This window comes from Balaenoptera borealis (genome assembly GCF_965194805.1).
Source record: "Balaenoptera borealis genome assembly, chromosome: 6".
Taxonomy (NCBI): Eukaryota; Metazoa; Chordata; class Mammalia; order Artiodactyla; family Balaenopteridae; genus Balaenoptera; species Balaenoptera borealis.
Genome location: NC_138863.1, coordinates 18579918 through 18602394, shown reverse-complemented (window position 1 = coordinate 18602394; position 22477 = coordinate 18579918). Strand labels below are relative to the sequence as shown.

At 40.0% G+C, this 22477-nt stretch overlaps 1 long non-coding RNA gene across 2 annotated transcripts in view; it reads left to right on the top strand.

The window, feature by feature from the left end:
- LOC309630788 overlaps window positions 1-22477 on the top strand; it is a 38366-nt gene that overhangs the window by 4503 nt on the left and 11386 nt on the right. Inside the window, exon 2 of one of the 2 annotated variants that reach the window (XR_014245935.1) lies at window positions 9436-9757. This is a non-coding gene — a long non-coding RNA (uncharacterized lncRNA). Of the gene's footprint in view, window positions 1-9435; window positions 15385-22477 lie in introns of those variants that run through there. The other variant, XR_014245936.1, reaches the window with a different exon arrangement.

The following is a 22477-nucleotide window of genomic DNA, read 5'->3' as shown; positions in this document are numbered from 1 at the left end:
ATGGCAGCTTTAGGAAACTAATACACTCACCAACACTTGTTATTTTCCATTTTAAAAATTACTATCATAACCATCCTTTTGGGTGTGAAGTGGTATCTCATTATGGTTTTGGTTTGCATTTCCTTAATGCAAGTGATTTTGAACTTACTTTCACATGCTTATTAGCCATTTGTATATCTTCTTTGGATAAGTGTCTATTCATATCCTCTGTTCATTTTTCAGTTGGATTATTTGTCTTTTTATTATTGAGTTTTAGGAGTCCTTCTATATCTAGAAAGAAGTCCTTTATCCTTTATATGTTTTGCCAGCATTTTCTCCTCTGCTCACGTGGTCTTTTCACTTTCTTGTTGGTGTTCTTTGAAGCACAAAAGTTTTTAATTTTGATGAAGTCCAATTTATCTATTTTTTCTTTTGTTGCTGTGCTTTTGGTATTTTATCTTCCATCTTGACCTAGCTCAAATGTTTCTTCCACAGGGAAGATAGCATTCCTCTGATGTATGCTCTCAAAAAACCATCTTTGTAATTACAAATTTATTGGAGAGATTTATTTGATTGTCTTTTCCTCTAGACTGTAAACTCCAGGAGAGTAGGGTCTGAGTCTGCTTTCCCTCTTCCCATTTTGACCCCAGCAGAGTGCCTGCTATGTAGCAGGTGCTCAGAGTTCTTGAATGACTAAAATGTAGACTTGACTCTATGGACCATTCCCTGAAATGGAATGAAGAGTGAAACACTCTTCATGTGGTCTTGATAACATCCACTCTCCTGTTTCTCCTACCTCTTGGCTGCTCCTCGGGCTATTCTGCTGGTTCCTCTTCCTTTACCCATTCTGTGGTCACAGGCCCTCCTCTCTTCTCACCCTCCACACTCTCTTTGCCTCTGCTCCCAAGACTTTAATTACAAATTGAAAGCTAATGACTCTCAAGTCTGTTTCCTACCTAGATGGTTCTCCTCAGCTGCAAACCTGCGTGTCCCACTGAAAAAAATGTGTATGCTTTTTGTTGAGTGGAGTGTTCTATAAATGTCAATTAGGTCTAGTTTATTGATAGTGCTCTTCATATCTTCTATATCCTTATGAATTTCTGTTAACTTGTTCTGTAAATTATTGGCAAAGGGATATTGAAATCTGAGTATAATTGTGGATTACTCCTTACAGTTCTATCAATTTTTGCATTGTGAATCTCGGAGCTCTGTTTTTAGGTGCATAAACACTTAGGATTGTTATGTTCTTTTGTTGACTTGACCCTTTTATCATTATAAATTACCTTCTTTATTCTTGGTTATGTTTTTTCTCTGAAATCTACTTTGATATTATTATAGCCACTCTGGCTTTCTTTTAGTACCAGCATGGTTTGTCTTTTTCTATACTTTTACTTTTACCTATTCATGTCTTTATATTTATTTATTTATTTATTCATTTATGGCTGTGTTGGGTCTTCGTTTCTGTGCGAGGGCCCTCTCCAGCTGCGGCAAGCAGGGGCCACTCCTCATCACGGTGCGTGGGCCTCTCACCATCGCGGCCTCTCCCGCTGCGGAGCACAGGCTCCAGATGCGCAGGCTCAGTAATTGTGGCTCACGGGCCCAGTTGCTCCACGGCATGTGGGATCCCCCAAGACCAGGGCTCGAACCCATGTCCCCCGCATTGGCAGACAGACTCTCAACCACTGCGCCACCAGGGAAGCCCCATGTCTTTATATTTAAAGTGTATTTATTTTAGGAGGCACATAGTTGGGTCTTTTTCTTTTGTAATCCAAGCTGACAATCTCTGTCATTTAAGTAATTCAATCACATTTAATGTGATTTTTAATATGGTTAGGTTGGTTATCACCTTGCTTGCTGTTGTTTTCTATTTGTCCTATCTGTTCTTTGTTCTCTTTTCCTCCTTTTCTGCCATCTTTTGGATTGAGTACATTTTTTATTATTCCACTTTATTTGCTTCATTGGTTTTTTAGCGATAATTCTTTGTTTTTTTAGTGGCTGTGTAGGGTTAATAGTATACATCTTAAACTTACCGCAGTCTATGTCTTCAAGTTCACTAATCTTTTCTTCTGCAGTCTAATCTGTCACTAATTCCTTTCAGTGTATTATTCATCTCACACATTGTAGTTTCATCTCTAGATGATTGATTTAGTTCTTTTAAAAACTATCTTCCATGTGTCTACTCTATTTTTGAACATATGGAATATAGCTATAATACCTGTTTTGATGTCCTTGTCTGCTAATCCTAACATCTGTCTCAGTAGTAGGTTGGTTCGATTGATTGATTTTTCTCCTCCTTACAGGTGGTATTTTTCTGCTTCTTTGTAAGTCAGCTAATCTTTGATGGGATACCAAACATTGTGAATTTTACTTTGTTGTGTACTGTCTTATTTTCTATTCATTTGTGTTTGAACTTTGTTCTGGGATACAGTTAAGTTACTTGGAAACAATTTGATTCTTTTAATTCTTGTTTTAAGTTGGGCCATAAAGGAAATCTCAGCATATTTTACAGGATTGAAATCTCTGCAAATTAGGCTAGAAGTCCATAATAAAAAATAACGACTTCCAGTTTCTGGGCTTAGAAGTCACTACTCTGTCCTAACAACAAATAAAAAGCTGAAAAAAACTGAAAAGTCCACAACTCTTCTTAGATCTGTAAGAGAAGTGAGGTCACAGGGCAAACCACTGTCACCCAAATTGGAAGGACCAATGCAGAGAATCACAGCTTACTGTAGCAGAAGACCACAAGCTGAAACTTCTGCAGGAACCAGTGCTGGGGTAGGAAACCTGAACTGTAGTTGATGAATTGCTGGAGGCTCAGTATGGATAATTCTGAGAGTTAAAAACTCCAAGGGGACTCATTCATTGAGAGCCCTCCACCTTTTTTATGAGTATTACCTCCTGTAGTTCTACCAGGTTCTCAAGTGAATCATGAGAAAAATCCCCTTGTGCTTCTGGCAGGGGAGGGGGAAAAGGAACCATTTTGAAATATACCAGAACATTCTGTTCTTTATAACAAGGTCTGTCCTCAGGAGAAACTATTTAACCAGAGCTTAACCTGCTGGGGTTTTATCAGAGCCTAACTGACCTGCGGGAAGGCTGGCTCTAGCCTTCCAATTGTGAGAAAGGAAATACTGAACTCCAGCCCCCGTCTAGCCATTCTGTCCCACCTAAGAGGCTAAAGGAGAATGAGAAGCATGTGTGAAGATCACAGTCCAGAGTCACAGACTCACTAAAAGACTGAGACCTAATCATAGGACTGTAAAATGCTTTCCCTCCCCCTGTACCTTACACCATATTACTAAAGGCTATTTACAACAGTTTCTTTTACCCAGTACATCATGCCTGACAACCAAGAAAAAAATCACAAGTCATATTAAAAGACAAAAAACACAGTTTGAAGACACAGAGCAAGCATCAGAACTAGACTCAGATATGGCAGGGATGTTGGAATTATCAGGCTGGGAATTAAAAACAACTATGATTAGTAGGCTAGGAGCGCAGAGAGAGAAGGAAAATGACATAGCAGCAACTTGGATCTACGTAAAGAAAGGAAGAGCACTGGAGAAGGAATAAGGATAGGTAAAAATAAAAACTTTTATTTTTTAAATTCTCAATTGGTCTATCAGATAACAATTTGTTTAAAATAATAATAGCAACAATTACTTGACTATATATATATTCTTATGCATGCTTATAAAAAAAGTGAAATGAATGTCAGCAATGATAAAGGGATCAGAGGGAGGAATTAGGATGATTTTGTTACTATACAGTATTCACACTACCTGTGAAGTGGTATAATGTTATTTGATAGTGGTCTTGGATTAGCTGTAAATGTATATTACAAACTCTAGGGCAACCACTGAAAAAAAAGTTTTAGAAAAAGTATAGTTGATATACTAAGAAAGGAGAGAAAATGGAATCATAAAATGCTCAAAACCACAAAAGGCAGAAAAATAGTGGAAGACAAAAAGTAGGGACAAAGAATAAGGCTGACAAATAGAAAACAGTAACATATATCATAAATATTAACCCAACTATATCAATAGTAATCATTTTGGACATCAAAGCTCTAAATGCACCAATTAAAAAACAGATTGTCAGAGTGGATAAAAAAACAAGAGCCAACTATATGTTGTCTACAAGATACACACTTTAAATACAAAGACACATATAAATTAAAAGTTAATGGATGGAGAAAGATGTACCATGCTAACAATAACTGAAAGAAAGTAGGGGGACTTCCCTGGTGGCACAGTGGTTAAGAATCAGCTTGCCATTGCAGGGGACATGGGTTCGAGCCCTGGTCTGGGAAGATCCCACATGCCACGGAGCAGCTAAGCCCGTCGTGCGCCACAACTACTGAGCCTGCGTTCTAGAGCCCGAGAGCCACAACTACTGAAGCCCCTGTGCCTAGAGCCCATGCTCCACAGCAAGAGAAGCAACCACAATGAGAAGCCTGTGCACTGCAAGGAAGAGTAGCCCCCGCTCACCACAACTAGAGAAAGCCCGTGCGCAGCAACAAAGACCCAACACAGCCAAAAATAAATAAATAAATAAATAATAAATAAATTCATAAAAAAAACCCCAATACGAAACAGCTTGAGCACTAGTTGCTTAAAAAAAATAAACCCTAAAAAAAAAAAAGAAAGAAAGAAAGAAAGTAGGAATAGCTACGTTAATTTCAGATAGAGCAGACTTCAGAGCAGAGAAGGTTATCAGGGATAAAGAGGGGTATTACATAATGATAAAGGAGTCAATTCTCCAAGAAGACATAATAATCCTTAACGTGTATGAATCTAACAACAGAGTGTCAAAATACATGAGGCAAAAACTGATAGAACTGCAAGGAAAAGAAGATGAATCCACTATTATGGTTAGAGTCTTCTACCCCTCTATTGGAAATGGATTGATCAAGCAGGCAGAAAAATCAGTAAGGATACAGTTGAACTCAACAACACCATCAAATAACTGGATATAATGGACATCTCATGGACTTCTTCATCCAACAACAGCACAAGGCACATTCTTAAGCTCACATGGAACATTCACTAAGATAGACCACATTCTGGGCCATAAAATACACCTTAACGAATTTAAAAGAATAGAAATCATACAATGGAATTAAACTAGAAATCAGTAACAGAAAGATAGTTGGAAAATCCCCAAATACTTGAAGATTAAACAACACACTTTTAAATAACACATGGGTCAAAAAAGAAATCTCAGAATAGCCAACACAATCTTGAAGAAGAGTGTGAAGTTGGAGGGCTGACACTACCCAGCTTCAAGACCTACTATAAAGCTACAGCAATCAAGACAGTGTGGTAGCAGTGATAGGACAAATAGATCAATGGAACAGAATGGACAGGGCTGATATAGACCCACATCAATGCAGTCAACTGATCTTTGACAAAAGAGCAAGAGCAATACGATGGAGAAAAGACAGTCTTTCAGCAAATGGTGCTGGAACAACTGTACAATCCATGTGCTAAAAAGAATGAGTCTAAACAAAGACCTTCCACCTTCACAAAAGTTAACTCAAAATGGGTCACAGACTATTTTTTGTTTCTTTTTATCTTTTTCTTGCCTTCTTTTGTATTGATCAGTATTTTTTTATTATTCTGTTTCCTTCCTCTATAACTTGTTAGTTACACATTTACTATTATTATTATTATTTTGTTACCCTAGATATTACAGCATACATCCTTGACTTAACAAAGTCTCCTTTAAATTGTACTTTTACCTTTCTCTAGACAATTCAAGGACCTTACAACACTTTAATTCTGTTTAGCACCCTCCTGGCTTTCATACTATTGTTTATTCTAATATATTATAAACCTCACAATAGATGACATTTATTGTTCTGAACAGTCATTATTCAATGAAATTTACCTACAAATTTACCCTTTTTTCTGCTTTTCATTCTTTCTGCATTTCCCTTCTATCTGGTAACTTGGTTCTCGAGGTCCTGGTTGCCTTGGTTGTTCTTTGATGTCATCAAACAGCTATGGTTTGTGTTTTATCTAGCTTTAATATTTGTTTTCAGCGAGAGAGTTATTCTGGTACTAGCTACTTCATCATAGCCTGAAACAGAGTTTCTTTCCTGGGTTCTTAATCTTTCCCTCAATTCTAGCTCTTTCTGCTTAGTGTGAAAAATCATGTATTCACAATTCCCTAAACACAACCAGCCATTTCAGAGCTCTGTGCCTTTGTTTATGCTGTTCCTTCTGCCTATCCTCAACATCCTCCTTGTTTTTATGGCTAAGAGTCCCTTTAAGTTTCAGCTCATATTGACAAGTTTTCTGGGACCCTACCTCCACCCTTGCATCTTGGGTGAACCTCTGTTGTATCAGTTATCACATTGTGCTATAACTGTTATCTATCCTCTATACCAGACTTACAGAGGATACTTTAGGGATTCCCACACCTAGTACAGTGCTTAGTACAGTACAAGACATTTTTTGATTGAATGAATGACAAGCGTATCCTTCAGATGATCCTTCTCAAATCTTGTGCTAGTTAGGCTCCTCTGATTGCAAGGGATGGAGACACCCTCCCCACTATAGATTTATTCTGATAATATCACTTTATTCTAATATCATCATCTACGTCATCTACATATGGCAAGAAGTTCAATAAATATTTTATAAGAAACCAAGAACAGTTAATCCTTATGTAGCCCGGGGCATAATTTGAGAACTAGAAGGTGATTTAGAACCTTAAGTAAACTTGTGACTGGGTCACAAGGGTTATCATGCCCACAACATCATAAGTGCTTCAGTTCCCTGCCATCATGGGGACTCAGCTTGTTTCTTTCTTTGATTCTCCTACTCTTCCTGCTGGCGGCCAACCCCTCAACCTCTTCTCTGAATATCATTTGCTTGTTCATTGATTTTGCTTACTCATAGCTTCTGCTTCTTTGTGGCCTCAAAACCACTGCACTTGCCCCCTCTTTTTGTGTTCACTCAGTTTCTCAACCTGTCATCAACTTCCGACTTCTGCATCTCAGTTTCAGCTCCACAAGAGAGTGATCTGATTAGTTCATTTAGACAGCGTCAATTCTCTTGGCAAAGCTCTTGTGCCAGGTCACATCATGGTCATCATTCTTTCATTTATTTGCCTATTTAACAAATATGCACAGGCCACTGGCTCACTTCTAGAAAATCCATCATAAGGTAGGTGCCCAATCCTGGGCTAACAGCTGTGGTTGGGGTAGAGTGGAGGACAAGGTCATAAAGTGGTAACAGTGTGGAGATCTATATTTAAGAAACTGTCTTAGGAAGGGGCTGTGGCCACACCATGCATTCTAAGCCTTGGCTAGTTCAGGAAACAAATTCCAGCAAGGCTTTTGAAAATAATTCAAAATTGAGAACCCTGGTGCTGAGCGAGCGGTATCTTATGTTCTGGTGAATAAGAGTGTCTTTTGTTTGAGATATGAGTACTGAAGGTGACAGAGTTAGTTTGGGGGATGGGAAACAGAATTCATTTTAAGATGAAAACTAAAGAGTTGATTTGTATTCTGGCCTGGTGAGTGGTTGTCCCACCTTTGCTGCAGGAACACCTGTAAAGTCAAGATTCCCTAAGAAATTCTGTCCCCTAAAACCATGAGATACATCTTGGTCTGAAAGATGTTCTGAGGAAAGAAGCTTAGAATGTTTGATTTTGGATTAAATGCACAGTTCAAAAATTTTTAAAAACTGATCCACAGATGAATTGTTGAAATGATCCTCCTGGATGCTGAATAGTATCAGCCAAAAATGGGGATTTGATATTGACATGTTCTTTCCTATGAACAGATCCAGCTTACTTCCTCCCACCTTTCTTCCCTCCCTCCCTCCCTCCCTTCTTTCTTTCCTTCCTTCTTTTCCTCCTCCCTCCCTCCTTTCCTTCCTTCCTTCCTTCCTCTTTCAAAATGTTTTCCTTTTTTCAAAAACTCAAGAAATACATCACATACACTTAAGTGTATTACATGAATATGTGTCGTTTAAAGATTAATCATCCAATGAATATTCATGCACCCACTATTTAGGTTAAGAAACAGAACATTCTGAGGGTTCCATATGCTCCCTGTGGACCCTTCCACAGTTACATCCCCCTTCCTCCTCCACAGAGACAACCTCTGCCTGTCTTCTGTGTTAGTTCTATCTTCTAGTCTCTATAATTATCCTTATAATTTCTAATACCTTGGTATTCCTCTACCATATATTGTTTTGTTTCATAAAACAGTAACATGCACAAAACTGGATTAGTAAGGACAGTGTATCGTTGCCTCTTTAGATGAAGGTCCTCAGGAGAAGGTGAAACGATGACCTCTGGGTCAGAGGTGACCTCATGTTCACTGAAAGTTTACAGGGCAAAGTCTCAAGTGAGTCTATGGGAAATAGGACTCATCAAAATTGGCCTACATGGCAGGGTGAAGTGTCAGACAAATACTGGACATCAGGCAGAATATGGTCAGGAAGAGTGGGCAGCTCTGTATTTTGTGATTTGAAGTTCCTGTGGCCTACTTGCAGCTCTCAGGAATGGGTCAGAGCAAAACATTTTTGTGAGAGTGAAATAAATATCTTCAAACAATACAGGCAGGAGGGCATCAAGGGAAGAGCAGGGACTTCATCCACACATGGTCAAGACAAGCCTCCTGGTGATGCTCCAAACGCCAGAACCAACTAAAGGTTTATAGTCAACCAGAAGGGCTGTGGGAATGAGCCCCTCAAAAAGAAGAGATGGAAAGCCTTCAGCATCTGCGATGCTGCTGCTGCTGTTGATGGTGATGATGGTAGCTGAATGCTCACTCTGAGCCCTGCGTGGTGCTAAGCAGTGTCCATTTTTGTCTCATTTAATCTTCATAACAATCCAGAGAGGTAGATATTAATATAATGCTTGTTGTCCAAATGAAGAGATTGAGCATCTGAGAGTTTCTTAATTAAGAAACTGGCCCAGCGTCACATAGCTGGTAAATTGCTTCAGATGTTTTCCAGGGATCAAGGCCACATTATCTGCTGGGAGAGAGATGAAGAGACTAGCACAGGTGGTGAACTGATGGGAGCACGCTTGAGTTAGTGGCAGTAATAATAAAAATAGGGGCATTCCCTGGTGGTCCAGTGGTTAGGACTCAGTGCTTTCACTGCCAAGGGCCCAGGTTCAATCCCTGGTCGGGGAACTAAAATCCCACAAGCTGTGTGGCCAAAAAAAAAAAAAAAAGGCATTTACTGGATGTGCACTAAGTACCTGACATAGTTCTAAGCACTTTTACATGCATTAATTTGAAGTGAAATAATACCCAAATACACAGAACTGGCACATGAGGCACCAAGCTTGAGGCTTTTGGAAAACTTAGAAATACCCTCTGGCCACATCAAACAGGCAAAAAAATCCTAGCTGCACTGTAGATGTTTCTTCTGCTCAGAGGTATCCATTTATTCAAAATTTATTTATGAAATGCCTCTTGTCTCCCAGGTACTGTTTTAGGCACTGAGGACATAGCAGAGAACAGAACAGGCTCAAGGAGAAGAGGAAAGTTCAGAAACATAAAAAGAAATAAAGAAATATTCAGAAGCATCTGAATTTTTGACCCTCTGATCAACACCACCAGAAAAGGAAAAAGAGAAGTACAATTACATTTGCTACTGGTACTACAAAACTGTGCCCTTACCTAATTTCATTTCAGCAAGCCTTTACTGTGAACTATTAATGTGCCAGGCACCATGTGCGGAGGCGCTGGCCCAAAGATGAAGATGAGGTTTCTCTCCTTGGGAAGCGCAGTGTGGGAGACAGACAGGTAAGCGGATAATTATATTACAGATGATTCGTGCTATGATTGAGGTGTGAACAAAATTCTATAGGAGCAGAGAAGAGTGACTAATTCTGCCTGGAGTGTCAGATAATGTTTAATGGAGAAGAGGACATCTTAACTGGGTCTGAGGGAGGCTAGGAGATGGCCAGGTGGAGATGGAGAGAAAAGACATCTAGGGAGGAGTCATTTGTGGATAGAATGATGAAGTTACAGAGCTAAGTTCTGAAATGTGGACTGCACATGGACAGCCTGGACCCCTCAGACAATGGTGGGGAGCGGTAGTCCACAGGGTTAATGATTTATTGGAAAGGAGGATTGAGGCTTGTGTTGCTACCAGTTAAAATAACTGAGTTGATAAGCAACCCACTGACTGTTTCTCTATGCAGAAACCATTCAGGCGTCCACCATAGTTTTTCCACTCTATGTTTAAGCTGAAGTATCAAAAAGACTTAAAGCACTGCTGTACATATTTGGGGAGGGCAGTGTAAGTTGGTACAGCCCACATGAAAAGCAGATTGTCAATATCTCTAAAATTACAAATGCTGCATATATCTTGTGACCAAGCAGTTTCACTTCTGGGAATTTATCTTCAGATGCACTCACTGGCACATGAAATAACTTATGCACGAGTATCCATCGCATCTTGTTTGTTATAGCAAAAGACTGAATACATATTAAATGTTCATCAAGAGGGGACTGGTTAAATAAATTATGGTATCTCTTTAAAATGGGGTACTATTCAGTTTAAAAAGAAAACAAAGAATAAGGTAGCTCTTTATAGTCCTGTTTGGAATGATACATTGTCAAATGAAAAAAAGCAAGGGACAGACCATTTGTATAAAATGGGGATGGAGAGAATTCAGGTCTTCCATAGAGTGTTCCAGCAGTTGAATTAAAGAACCCTGGGCTGCCCTGCCTCCAGACTCCTTGTGATAGGTGACAAGAAAGGTCAGCTGAGAAGGAGTCTTCTGTGACTTGTAGCCAAAAGCATACAGACACAAACCTGAGGTCTGCAGAGGTCTTTGTGTTTGGACCAGGAATAATGCAGAAGAGGGAGTTAAATCTTTGACTTGCAGAAATTCTCCAGTTGACTCCATTTTAACACCAGTGGGCATCCCCAAGTGCTTCTTCCCTCTGGGTATCCTGAGCTCTGTATCTCAGAGCAGCCAGTCATTCACACGATGCAGCTGTGGGGACTTCTGTGCAGAGATGCAATCTGGCAGAATTCAACTTGCCTTCTTTTAAAATACAACCTCATCAAAGTAAGAACACTAAAAGCCTGATAGAATCTATTTGTAGTCAGGGGCAAGAGGGCAATACACTAGATGCTAGAATCAAACCTAGCCATTCTCCACCCACAGGAGGACCCAGATAATCCTGACCTGCCATAGTGACTATAGAGCTGAGAAGTCTCTGGATCAAGCTTCATGTGGTCTGAGAACTTGTCCACACAGCTGAAACTGTCCTGTCAATTTCCTCCAGACAATTTTGAGGACTCACTGTCACTCACTTATCTATTCCTTCAAGAAAGTTATTTGTCCCTGGCTCTCTGCTAGGTACTAGAGATACAACAGTGAGCAAAACTGAAATGGCCTTGCCTTTATTGACTTACAGTCTAGAGGAGGAGATGGCAATTAGTTGAATAATTATCAAATAGGTGTACAATTACAACTGAGCTAAGTATTGTAAAGGAAGTGTTCATGGTGGATAAGAGTGGTTAAGAAAGATACCTATATTAGAATGGGATCAGGGAAGGCCTACCTGAGGAAATGACACTTGAGCTGACATCTGAAGAATGAGTGAGAGTTAATTAGGTGATGTCGGAGAAAAGCATTCCAGCAGAAGCAATAGTTCCGGCAAAGGCTCTGGGGTTGGGGGTAGCATAGAACACTCAAGGAATTGGAAGAAGGCCAGTGCGGTTGGAGGGCAGAGAGTGAGGGGGTGTGCTGGGAGGTGAGGCTGAAGCCTGGAAAGGCAAAACCAAGAGACATGTAAAGTATTTTTGTAAGAGCAATGGAAAACCATTTGTAGTACAGAGTGTTAGTTGCTCCCCAATATCCATTTTCCCCTCTGTTCTTTTAGTATTCAAGTCCCAGAGTTTTGGCTCAGTACATTCAGATCCCAGAGTTTTGGTTACCCAGTTAAAGACTATTTTCCAAACTCCTTTGCATATAGATTTGGCCATGTGACCAAGTTCTGACCAGTGGGTTGTGAGCAGAAGGACAGGCTTCCATTTGCTCCTATTTTCTTCTCACTGGCTGGTGTACAGACATGATGGTCCGGGCTGGAGGGGTCATCCCAGACCGTGAGGTGGAAGCCATATGCTGAGGATGGCAAAGCAACAAGATAGAGGGAAACTGGCTCCACATCACCATGGAGCAGCCCTAGCAGCCCCAGACTGTTAAACTCAGACTATATATGACAAGTTAATAAATTTCTAACCTGTGTAAACTATATATTTTGGTCTTTATCATAGAAGTTATGCCTATATTCTTAGTGACTGTTACAGACTGAATGTTTGTGTCCCCTCAAAGTTCATATGGTGAAATCCTAACCCCCAGTGGTATTAGGAGGTGGGACCTTTGGGAGGTGATTAGGTCATGAGGGTGGAGCACTCATGAATGGGATTAGTGTCTTTATAAAAGAGGCTCCAGAGAGCTCTCTTGCCCCTTCTGCCATGTGAGGACACAGTGAGAAGACGGTCATCTGTGATCTAGGAAGGGGGCTTGCAGCAGACACCGAATCTGCCAGCACCTTGATTTTGGACTTCCCAGCCTCCAGAACTGTGAGAAATAAATGTTTGTTATTTAAGCCACCAGTCTATGGTATTTTTGTTATGGCAGCCTGAAAGGACTAAGACAGTGACACACCACTGAAGTGTTCTAGGTGACAGAATCAGATTTCTCTCTTGAAATGGTCGCTCTGGCTGCTGTGTGGAAGGTAAAAGCGGTGAGAACAGTCAGAAGCTATTGCAGCCGCCATCAAGGAGCCTGGTATCTTGGACCTGCAAAGTAGCTATGAAGATTGGACTGGACTCCATTAGAACACCTTTCACCTGGTGTAGTGGAAAGAGCATGGACTCTGGCCTCAGGGAGAGCTAAGTTCTGCTCCTGGATCCACTACTCTGTAGCTGTGACCTTGGGCAAGTTACTTAGCATCTTTGAGTCTCATCTGTATATTCAAATTGAGGTTCTTTTTAGGGGCTGTATGGTTAAGTTTAAGATGGCCTTCAGAATTGAACTGCAACATCAGCTCTTCTCTGGGTCTCCAGCCTGCCAACCTACCCTCAGAGACTTTGGACTTGCCAGTCTCCATAATCACTCTTTCCTTAAGATAAATGAGCCAATTCCTTAAGATAAATCCCCCCTCCCAGCTATCTATCTATCTATCTATCTATCTACACATCCTATTAGTTTTGTTTCTCTGGAGAACCCTAATACAGGAATAAACTTTCTATTGGTTTATAATATACATACAGCAGAGTGCACAAATATGAAGGACACAGCTCAATGAATTTGTACAAAGTTAACACACTCAACCACTCTCCACAAGAAGATATAAAACATTGGAATTCTGTGAAGATAGCTGTGGCAGAGGCATAGTGTTTCACTCTAAATCCCTACATAAAAACAGACATAACAATTAGATAGCAAAACTAAAAACCCATGGATAATGTTTACAACAAAATTAGGTGGTAAGGTATCCCCACAAAGCCCAAAATACAAGTGGGTGAGGACAAGGCAGCAAGACGGAATTGGCAACTGTGCAGAAGAAAGCAGAGGGAAGTAGTGGGCTTCTTATGAAACTGAGAACAGGAGGGACATAAAAATAACTAATAGGTGTTCATGCGTTAATTTGAGAAAGCAGAAACTGGGAGGAGTTCTACCTAATTCAATCATGGGTGAGTGCAAACAGCCTACAGGAAGGTCTGAAATAAATGGAGCTCTCTAGCCCTTGTGAACTCCCAAGACGGCCATCAGTCAGGGCTCTCTGCCAGGACAGGAGACCATGCTGAGAAGAAAGTACTTGGAGAAGAGTCAAAATTGGGCAGGATAGGTACAACAAAGATAAAGACAAGACAAGGCCCAGACAAGAGTGGGGAAGGGAGTAGAGCCAGGAAATCTGAGAAAGCATGCTGCCACATTTTTTATTACTACATGAAAATAGCAGAAAAAGGAACTCTGTGAAGTTAGAAGACTCACTCTGACCCACGTTTCCCTCTAAAGATTCAGGATAATTAATTTCATGTAAAAATAAACAACAGAAAAGTACTGAGTCCAAATCAATTACAAAGTTATAAGAAAATACGCAGAGCCTACAGGCAAAGAAAGCATGCGTGAAAAACATGCCCACAGGGCAGATAAAAACTGTGACGTTAACTATTTAGAAAGAAGATAAAAGATGTTTAAAATAATACAAGACATAAAAGGACAAGATAAATCAAGTTAGAGATGGTCTGAAATGAGATGACAGAACTCAGAAAAGAATTAGAAATGAACGAAAAGTAATTTCAGAAGGAAAGGCTAAATTGTAAAAACACTAGGGTGGATTAACACAGCAGATAACGCCTTAAGAGAAATAGAAGGTGAAAAGGAAGAAGACATTAGAAATTGACATGAAATTTTGAAAGAGATGAAAAGGACTCAAAGAAAAAGAAAATTCCAAATATTGAAAATAGGTAAGACTTAACACACAGTAAATAGAAATCTCTGAGGAAGAAAATCTAGGCAAGGAAACAGAATGGATACCGTGGGAAGGCCAGCCCTCAGCAAGGAACTGAGGCCTTCTGCCAACAGCCACTTGAATGAGCTTGGGTGTGGGTCTTCCAGCCCCAGTCAGTGACTGCAGTCCCCTCTTTGTAATCTTCATTATAACTTCATGAGAGACCCTGAACCAGAACGACCCAGCTAAGCCACTCCTAAATTCCTGATCTCAGAAGCTGGGAGATAATGTGTCACTTCAAGCCACTACATTTCAGAGTGATTTTTTTTTTTTTTTTTTTTTAATGCAGCAATGGATAACTAATGGAATGGGCATTAGGATAGCTTCCAGTTGGGGCTATTTCAATGTCCCTGCTAAGCACATCCTAGTATATGCCTTATGGTGAATATATATGCATTTCTGTAGGTTATAAACCTACAGTGAAAATGCTGGGTCACAGGATATACATATGTAAAGCTTTAGTAGGTACTGCAAAAGTGTTTTCTACAGTGCTCGTATCAACTTACACTCTCACCAGCAGTGTATGAGTCCCTGTTGCTCATATTCTTACCAACACTTGCTATTTTCTGTCTGTTTTCATTTTAGTCATTTTGATGGATTGTAGTGGAATCTCACTGTGGTTTTAATTTACATTTTTCCTAGTGTCTGATGAGGTTTAGTACCTTTTCAAAAGCTTAACGGCCATTTAGATTTTCCATTTATAAAACACCTGTTCAAGTCTTCTACCCATTTAAAAAATTGAGTTGTCTGTCTTTTCCTGATTGATTCTTTTTATAGTTCTGAGATTCATTTTATATTCTGTAACCAGTCCTTTGGCAGATGTATAATATTTCTTCTCCCACTCTCTGGGTTTCCTTTTCACTCTCTCAATGATGACTTTTTTTTTTTTTTAAATAAATTTATTTATTTATTTATTTTTGGCTGCATTGGGTCTTTGTTGCTGCGCGCGGGCAATGTACGGTCTTCTCATTGCGGTAGCTTCTCGTTGCGGAGCACAGGCTCTAGGCGCAGGGGCTTCAGTAGTTGCGGCACACAGGCTCAGTAGTTGTGGCGCACGGGCTTAGTTGCTCCGTGGCATGTGGGATCTTCCCGGACCAGGGCTCGAACCTGTGTCCCCTGCATTGGCAGGCAGATTCTTAACCACAGCGCCACCAGGGAAGTCCCTCAGTGATGACTTTTGATAAACAGAAGTTCTTTTTTTTTAAATTAATTAATTAATTTATTTATTTTTGGCTGCATTGGGTCTTCGTTGCTGCGTGCAGGCTTTCTTTAGTTGCGGCGAGCGGTGGCTACTGTTTGTTGCGGTGTGCAGGCTTCTCATTGTGGTGGCTTCTCTTGTTGCAGAGCACAGGCTCTAGGCGCACGGGCTTCAGTAGTTGTGGCTTGCGGTCTCTAGAGCACAGGTCAGTAGTTGTGGCGCACGGGCTTAGTTGCTCCGTGGCATGTGGGATCTTCCCGGACCAGGACTCGAACCCATGTCCCCTGGCTCGAACCCCTGTCCCCTGCATTGGCAGGTGGATTCTTAACCACTGTGCCACCAGGGAAGCCCCTAAACAGAAGTTCTTAATTTTAGTGTAGTCCAGTTTATCAATCACTTTTCATATGGTTAGTTATTTTAAATTTTATGTCCTATTTACAAAATATTTGCCTACTCTAAGTCATGAAAACATTTTCTTAAGTTATCATCAAGAAGCTCTATTCAGTCTATGATCCATTTAGAATTGATTTTTGTGTATGGTGTGAGGTAAAGATTAAGATTTACAATTGCTCCAGCACCATTTATTGAAAAAAAAAAATCATTTCCCCAGGGTATTAGAACTTTATCACAAATCAAGTGACCGTACATTTAGGGATCTGTTCATGGAGTTTGCTCCATTTGTCTATCCTTGCCCCAATACCATGCTGTTTTAGTTATTATAGATTTATAATAAGTTTTGATATCTGGTTACCTGGTAGATAAGCTTTCCAACTTCTTTTTCTTCAATATTGTCTTTGCTGTTTTGGCTATCTGATTTCCATATAAATTTTAGAGTCAGCCTGTCAATTTCCACTGAAACATCTACTGGGATTTTGATTGGGATTGCATTCAATCTCTTGATAAATTTGGGGGAAATGGATACACTATTGAGTCTTACAATCCATTAGTATATTTTTTCTCTGTTTATTTAGGTTTTCTTTAATTTTTCTCACTAATGTTTCCTAGTTTTGCATGTAGAATCTTGCATATTTTTCATTAGATTTATTCCTAGGTGTTTGATGCTTTTTTGATGCTGTGTTAAATGACATCATTTTAAAAATTTCAATTCTAATTGTTATTGTTTATATGTAGAAATACACTTGATTTTTAAATATTGACCCTTATATCTAGTGACCTTGATAAATTCTTTTGTTAGTTTTGTACATTCTTCTTTTTACTTTCTTCACACACAGTCTTGTAGTCTCTAAATAATAAAGTTTTCTATCCATCTTTATACCTTTTATTTCTTTTCAGCTCAGATCTCCAGTATAATGTTGAATAGAAGTAATGATAATGACATTCTTGTCTTGGTCTTAATATCAGGAGGAAATCTTACAATATTTCACTAGTAATTATAACACCTGATGTGGTGGTGGCCGTGCACAGTGTCAGATCTGATCCTGTGAGAAGGGCATCTGCATAGGAGAGTGACCTGGCCTGGGACATAGGAGCCTGAATGGGGTGAGAAGGACATCCCAGCAGAAGGGTGATACAGTACAGGGAGTCAGAGCCCAGGAAGACTAAGGAGGGCATGTTAGGCAGCCTGGTGTGGTGTGTTGGTGCCCCAACAGGGGGAGAGGAAAACGTCCACGCATGGTAAAAGGTATCAGACCCCAGGAGGGGTAAGGAGAGCTTCTACATAAGGGATGGCCTGGCACAGGGTATCCAAACCCAAGTGGAGTTAGAAGGACATTTATGGAAGATTTGCAGAGGAGGGAAAGTGGAGGTGACAGGAGATTGGTAACATACAAAGGGATGGATACAGTCGGGAAATATATTGAGGAAAATGGGAACCAGGTTTCTTACTGTTAGAGAAAGAGGTTATAAATATGAAGAGGTACAACTACAATGAATGCTGGAAGGTGAGATTAGAATTGGAAGTATTAGTGTGAATTTAAAGTTTTCAATGTACACAGATTGATATAGGTGTGTGTGTGTGTGTGTGTGTGTGTACACATGCATATATTTCTTAGCTCTGTTGATTAAGAAGATCTAGGAGTAGCCCCACCTCAATAGCAATGAGCATATCTAGCATCCAGATCTTGGTTTCTAAATGCCTTTCTTTGCTAAAAGGAACCAGAGCTCCTTGAAGAAATGGTTGATTCCAGTCCTGAGGCAGGAAAAGTACAAGATAAGCCTAGAATTTCTTGTTGTGCCAGAAAATAAAGAAGTGCTCAAATGATAATATCCATTCTGTCAAAGGAACATAGAAACTAGCTTGAAGGGGCTCCCACTGGCCAAATCTGGGACAATTTGGACATGGAAATAAATGACAGTTGTAACACACTGAATGAAATAAGAATCCATGAATCCATATGATATAAATAAATTAATTCAAAATTTCATGATGAATGGGATATTTACATAGTCTCAAAGTACCTTGCCAAGGGAAGAAGAGTAACTTCTGCCAGCAGAGATGCTGGTGGATACAATATCTTAATCAAAGGATCAAGATTAAAATAATAGTAAAGAGACATAACAATTAAAAGCAATGTGGGATCCTGGGTTAGTTTCTGAAACTGAGAAAGGACCTTAGTGGGTCAATTGGTTGAGATTTGAGTAAGATGTGTAGATTAGATTATTTGGTAGTAATCCATCCATCAGTGTTAATACTGATTTTGATGGTTGCATTGTGGCTAGGAAATGTACACTAAAATATTCGTGGGTGATGAGGCATTGTATTACTCTCAAACAGGAGAAGAAAGAACATTCTTTGCACTGTATAAAGAAAAAAGGTTAACTACAGTTATTCTGGACTTGGGAGAGTGTTTATCTGGAGTCCTGATACATGAAGTAGGGAGGGCAACACCACTTCCAGGAGGAGTAAAATCTTACCCAGAATGAGTGCTTTTATTGTAATTTGTGCAGGTTCCAACTGTGAATTCCTTGAGGGTGGGGCCTCTATCTTATTTAAAGGGGCAAGGGTAGATATTGTGGGGCCTGAAGGTTGTATAATCTCAGAGCCCTTCTTAAGAAAAAGATTATAAAATTATGAGTATAACATTAGGCAGGAAAGTGAATATTTATTTAGAATGAGAATATAAATCATAACAAATTATAAATTCTAAAAACTGACAAATACCACTGATATCACAAAATCCAGAAAAATATAATTTTTTTGTTAGTTAACTGCTTGATATATCCCGCTATAATACTTTTGTACCACATTTCTTGGCTGCATACTCTGTGATCACATCTTTATATGACAACAGTTTTATAATATCAGCGTCTAAGAGAGAATGGAAAGATAATTTAGTCTTTTCTCTAGCATGGGTGATCAAATAATTTTTGAAAATTATTCATAGCTTTAAAAAGATCATTTTGGCTTCAAAACTCATTGATAATGTCATGTCAGTTTTTTGTTTTTTGTTTTTTAATTTAATTTTTATTTATTTATTTATTTATTTGGTTGCATTGGGTCTTCGTTCCTGCACGCAGGCTTTCTCTAGTTGCATTGAGCGGGGGCTACTCTTTGTTGCGGTGCGCAGGCTTCTCATTGCAGTGGTTTCTCTTGTTGCGAAGCTCGGGCTCTAGGCGCGTGGGTTTCAGTAGTTGTGGCACGTGGGCTCAGTAGTTGTGGCTCGTGGGCTCTAGAGCGCAGGCTCAGTAGTTGTGGCGCACGGGCTTAGTTGCTCCGCGGCATGTGGGATCTTCCTGGACCATTTAACCCATGTCCCCTGCATTGGCAGGCGGATTCTTAGCCACTGTGTCACCAGGGAAATCCCTGCATGTCAGTTTTTAAGATTGTTATCTAATTTGGAAAAACTGCTACTAAGCTTCTTTCATAGATGAGTTGTACGATTTCAGGGCATAACCAAATATATTCCTAACAAGAGAGAACTTCCATTTTTGTGTCTGTGAGGACTGAATTCTCCATGTACAATTTTCCACACCTGATAATTGGAAGAATCTTCCACAGATAAGCCTCTGGCTCCCCGCATTTCAAACCTTATCTTCCTTACTCATTCACTTCTGGTGCTAGGCGCTGTAGGACATGTCCATTCTGCAATATAACCTCTGACCTCACATTGCATCATGATGCCGGGTCCACTGGCATAGTGAGTGGGCACTAGTCATAGTTCTGGAAGACACTCTTACACCAGGATGTGAGATAGTTAATAGTTAGCTATACATAGAAATGCCTGCAGATTACACAACTACAGCCCACTGTATGGGTTGAATGGCTCTCCCTTCCCCTGTCCCCCCACCCAAAGATATATCCATATCCTAACCTGTAGAACCTGCAAATGTGACCTTATTTGGTTATAGGGCCTTGTGAATATAATTAAGTTAAGGATCTCAAGATGAAGTCATCTTGGATTTTGAGTGGGCCCTAAATCCAATGGCAGGTGTCCTTCTAAGAGAAAGGCAGAGGGAGACTTGAGAGACACAGAGGAGAAGGTGATGTGAAGATAGAAGCAGAGATTGGAGTGATGTTTCTACAAGCCAAGGAACGCCAATGATTGACACAGTCATCAGACTCTAGGAGAGAGGCATGGAATGGATTCTCCCTCAGAGCCTTTGGAAGGAGAGAAGTTTCTATTGTTTTAAGCCACCAAGTTTGTGGTGTTTTGTTACAGCAGCCCCAGGAAACTAATACAGCCACTAAATCCAAATTAAGTATTATCCCAATTTTAGCTTGATCCCAGAAACTTTCATAGCAATTCAACACCCTCTGCATAAGAGAACAGGTAACAGAGGGGAAGTTGGAGTGGTAACGGCAGTCTTAACCAATTTTGATTAAAATATCAGTTTTTCAAATTTTACAAAGATCATATAACTCTCTGAATACATTAATAGGGCCCCTCCCAGGATATTGGAAGGGGTCTGGCCAAGTGAGAGTCCCTGAAGCTTAGAAATAATAAGTTTCACAGAATGGCTACCTCTGTGTAAGAGGCGGTGTAGTGTTATAAAGACAAGCACTGGAGCCAGACGGCCTGGGTTCAAATCCCCTTTTCACAACTATCTGGCTGTTGACTTCAGACACGTTACTTAAACTTTCTGTGCCCCAATTTCTTCCTTTGTAAAATATGAATGATAAAAACAATATCTACTTCATAGGGTTATTGACCGGGTCAAGTGATACAGTGCATATAAAGTGCATGGTACATGTAACACACATAGAACAGTACCTACTCCTTGGTAAGTACTCAATACACATTAGCCATTTTAAGATTTACTAGGCAAGCCATTGTACTAGGCATTGGGGTGTAAAGACAAATGAGAAATGGTCCTTGGTTTTAAGAAGCTCACCATCTATAGGGGAAATAGATTGTAAAACGGTTATAATACAATGCTTTAAGGGCAATGAAGTGGATGCTATGTCCCCAGATGTATGGGAGCACAGATTGGGGTCATTCCAGGAAGGTTTCCTGGAGAGGGTGACATCTGAGTTGAATCTGTCCATATGTTTGTATGACAAGATGATTTATTGAGCTATTAATTTTTATGTTGTTTTTCCTGAATTCATTCATTGATTCAAATACTTGTTGAACACCTACTATTTGCCAGGCACTTTTATAGGCACTGGAAATACTGTAATGATCAAACATATCAAAAAGCCCTGAACTGGGACTTTCTTGGCAGTCCAGCAGTTAATACTCCGTGCTTCCACTGCAGGGGGCGTAGGTGTGATCACTGTTCTGGGAACTAAGATCCCACATGCTGCGCAGTGCAGCCAAAAATTAAAAAAAAAAAACAAAAAACCTGAACTTACTTATTTTGAAATGTATTAAAAAATAAGTTGGATAGAGGAATAATATGTGATAAAGCAAATATAGTAATAGGTTAATTATAGACTCTGTGGCAAATATATGGGTTTTCACTGTACAGTTCTTTCAACTTTTCTGTATATTAGAAAAGTTTCATAATGAAATGTTGGTTAAAAAAAATGAATATCTGTACAAACACTATACATCCATTAAAAATGTTTTGGTAAAATATTTATTCCAACAGAAAGATAAATATTATTTATTATAAACTGAAAAAAAGTAGGGTTCAAAACCATAATTGTAGTTCCATCCAGTTTTCTTTATGTCTATATGAAGAATGTACACTAGGAACAGCACATACAAAGGTCCTAGGCAGAAGCTTTACTGGAGCATTTGAGACACTGCAAAGAAGCAGCTAGGATTAGAGAGAAGGAAGGGAGCAAGGTAGTAGATAAGCTGATAGAGATAATGGGAGGGGCAAGTTTCATTAAGCTGTTCTGGGAATTTATTTCTGCATGAGAGATTATCTCAAATTTAGTGACTTGAAACAGCAACCATCTTTTCATAGCTCACAACTTGTAGGTCAAGAATTTAGACAGGGGGGCTTCCCTGGTGGCGCAGTGGTTGAGAGTCCGCCTGCCAATGCAGGGGACACGGGTTTGAGCCCTGGTCCGGGAGGATCCCACATGCTGCGGAGCAACTAAGCATGTGCGCCACAACTACTGAGCCTGCGCTCTAGAGCCCTTGAGCCACAACTACTGAACCCATGTGCCACAACTACTGAAGCCCGTGCACCTGGAGCCTGTGCTCAGCAACGGGAGAGGCCACCGCAATGAGAAGCCCATGCACCGCAGGGAACAGTAGCCCCCGCTCGCCGCAACTAGAGAAAGCCCACGTGCAGCAATGAAGACCCAATGCAGCCAGAAATAAAAAAATAAAAAATAAAAATAAAAAAAGAATTTGGACAGGACACAACTGGCTGATCTTTCCACGCCATGTGGCATTAACTGAGGTCACTCGGTGGTTTTTGGCTGG